Source organism: Austrofundulus limnaeus, unplaced genomic scaffold, assembly GCF_001266775.1.
Source record: "Austrofundulus limnaeus strain Quisiro unplaced genomic scaffold, Austrofundulus_limnaeus-1.0 Scaffold69, whole genome shotgun sequence".
Taxonomy (NCBI): Eukaryota; Metazoa; Chordata; class Actinopteri; order Cyprinodontiformes; family Rivulidae; genus Austrofundulus; species Austrofundulus limnaeus.
Window position 1 is genome coordinate 818,296 of NW_013952471.1, and position 3,484 is coordinate 821,779.

The 3,484-nt window shown below is 36.9% G+C and overlaps 1 protein-coding gene across 1 annotated transcript in view; it reads right to left on the reverse strand.

The window, feature by feature from the left end:
- The window catches only part of myo15b (myosin XVB), a gene marked incomplete in the record, with an annotated part of 164,390 nt that overhangs the window by 6,849 nt on the left and 154,057 nt on the right, over nt 1-3,484 (reverse strand).

Here is a 3,484-nt window from a genome sequence, read left to right on the forward strand (position 1 = left end):
TTTAGTCAAAGTTAAACATGAAACATCAAAGTTCATTACAACTGGCCCTTCGAGGGCCACCATAACGCTCATGTGGCCCTCAGTGAAAATGAGTTTGACACCCCTGTTGTAGTGTATTCAGTTGTATAAATGTTAAAAATGATTTGCAAATCATTGTATTCTGTTTTAATTTATACTTTACACAATGTCCCAACGTCATTGGAGTTGGGTTTGTAAGGTTGAGATTTACATAGCCCTTCCTTTCTTGTTTTACACAATGAGTACCTTGAGTTTGTCCTGACTTAAATCATTCTGTACTGTAAGATATTTATTGATTTATATTAAATGTACTTCATATATACATTTTTATTCCTGAGATGTTTAGAATGTTAGAATGTCTGAGAGTCAAATCACCTGATGGGAGAAGGAACGCTCTTGTTCAATATAATTTCTGGGGGCGTGACTTGACTCTGATACAAAACTCATTATGACACGCAGCTCAGGGCCACTCACTTTGTCTCTAGGGAGCAATTTAAAAATGAAGCACTAGAAGCAGCTGAAACAACTCAAAGGACACACAAACACAATTAACATACAACCCCAATTCTAATGAAGCTGGGACATTGGGTAAAAATATAAATAAAAACAGAATACAATGATTTGCAAATCCTTTTCTACCTATATTCGATTGAATACACTACAAAGACAAGATATTCAAATAGATAAACTTTATTGTTTTTTGCAAATATTCACTCATTTTGAATTTGATTTGAACACATTACAAAAATGCTGAGGTGGGACAACAAAAGACTGGGAAAGTTGATGAAAGCTCAAAAAACACTTGTTTGGATCATTCCACAGGTGAGTGTCATGATATGGTGTAAAGGGAGCATCCCTGAAAGGCTCAATTGTTCACAAGGATGGGGCCAAGTGGTGAGATTCATCACTTTGTGAACAACTGTGTGAGCAAATAATCCAACAGATTAAGAACAACGTTTCTCAGTGTACATGTGCAAGGAGTTTTGGAATTTCATCATCTACAGTCTTGAAATGTCCTTTTTTTACATGCAGTCAGAATGGGTTTCATACACAATATAAAATTTTATTTTTTTTTTGCAATCAGTCATAACAGCTGGTAAAAGTGGATTAATAGGGCTAAGTGTAGCTAACAAATCTCTTTTCTGCTTGAAATTATTGTTGAAACACTTAATGCATGGGAATTAAGTGTTGGCCTGACAGAGGCTCTGTGTACGTTTGTTTTTTCTAGGTTGTTTTATGGTTGCCTTTGTGCTGCAAAATGACAATGTCAATTTATAGCAGGTTGGCTTTATTTTAAATTGGATGCTCATGTTGTTGGAATCCAGTCTGCAGCATTTTAATATATATTTATACACAGTGTTAAAGGTCTGTCAGCCCACCCTACAAATATCTCTACCAGCTGCCACTGCAAAACAGGACATATTTTGCATCCTCTGCAACAAAAAGGTCTAAAAATTTGCTACATTTGAAATTATTTTTAGGGACAAAACCTGAAACAAATTCAAAGTAGGGGTGGGCTGTCGTAACCACATGCCCACTCTATGGGACACAACCCACAGTTTGAGAATGGCTTTGGGGGCAGCTGTGGTGTAGTCCAGGGGTTCTTAACCTTTTTGACCTCGGGGCCCAATTTGTTGAACATAAAGTGACACGAGGCCCAGTCAGACATTACCATTGTATGGATCAAAATGATAATTATTATAAATCTTGGTTTCATTTTTATTGTATTTACATCATAACTAAACTATCATAACTAACATAACTCAATCATGTCAAATAATCACAAGACATGATTATAACAAACATTTTTATATTGTAACCTGTCCATAACAATTATTTGAACAAATACAAAGGTCAGTCAACAGACCACTCAGGCTTTTCAAAACAAAAATATGTATTTTTTAACATAAAAAACAAAAATAGACAACTCAAAAAATAAAATTGTGGTCTTAAAATAAATAAATTAAAAATGTTTAATGTAAATATTTCAAATAAAAAACCTGTAAAAATAAATTTGATAAAGTACAAATGAAAATATAGCCTTTTTAAACTTTTGCAACCAGAAGCTGCTCTTCATATTAGTGACAAACAATAACAGTAAAAACAGCTTTTTGACAAGTTTAAAATTTCTTTAAAATACATACAAATTTTTAAAAAATAAATTACTAAAATTTATTTAAAATGAAAATTAAAATATAGATGTATCTGCAACTGTATTTGATAATGTTTTGAACTTTTAAAATATTACATGGTAAAAACAGAAGCTGCTCTTCATATTAGTGACAAACTTTGGTGTTTTTTGATGAGTTGCCTTCAGTTTTGGTTCTACTTTTCAGTTAAAATAAGTTTCCATTTTCGGGAGGTATCTAAGTTTCCTCTTCTTCATATTAAGAAGAAAAAGAGGCGGAGTGGTTAGGGGAGTCGTCCTGGAACCGGAAGGTCGCTGGTTCAATCCCCCTCCCAGCCGTCTCAGTCGTTGTGTCCTTGGGCAAGACACTTCACCCACCTTGCCTACTGATGGTGGTCAGAGGGTCTGTTGGAGCTGGTGCATGGCAGCCCCACCTCTGTCAGTGTGCCCCAGGGCAGCTGTGGCTACAGTGTAGTTTGCCATCATCAGTGTGTGAATGTGTGAATGTCTGTTAGTGTGAAGCGCTTTGGGGTCCGGAGGGACTTGGAAAGCGCTCTATAGGATGAGTACCATTTACCACCATTTACCATTACCAAAAACGTTGTTAAACATCTGAGTGGTGCACTACCGCTACTAGTGGTGAGAAAGTGTATTGCACCATGTTTAAAATTAATGTGGTCCTACGGCCCTCTGAGGCCCAAAGTTAAAAACTGTGGTTCTTTTGAGGCTCTCAAGGGGTCGCTCACGGCCCACAATTGGGCCGCGGCCCATCGGTTAAGAATCTCTGGTGTAGAGCAGCCGACTTGGGACCAGAAAGTCACAGCATTGACTCCCCGCCATGCCCACATGTCGTGGTGTCCTTGAGCAAGACCCCCAACTGCTCCCCGGGCGTTCACATAGCTGCCCACTGCTCCACTTGGGTGTTTCTCATGTGTGATGGGTCAAATGCAGAGCACAAATTTCATCCTTGCATGGGAACATGCATTGATGACAAATAAAGCACTTTTACCTTACCTCTAGTTTAAGAAGAGCTTAAATTGTTTTGAGGTGACAGAATACTTTTATTTCTCTCAGAGTGCACTTGACAAACTGCTCAGGAGTTACTATCATAATAATGTATGTACATTGTTATATAGCACATGTGTATAGTGTGTTTTTGTGTTTTTTTTCTATTATTCATCTTTATTCTTTCTCACCCTCTCCTGTATTGAACTGCAGTAATATGCAAATCTCCCTATCTTATCTTATTTTATCTTATTTTATCCAATCTTATCTTATCTTACCTGATCTGATCTCATCTCATCTCATCTCATCTCATCTCATCTCATCTCATCTCAT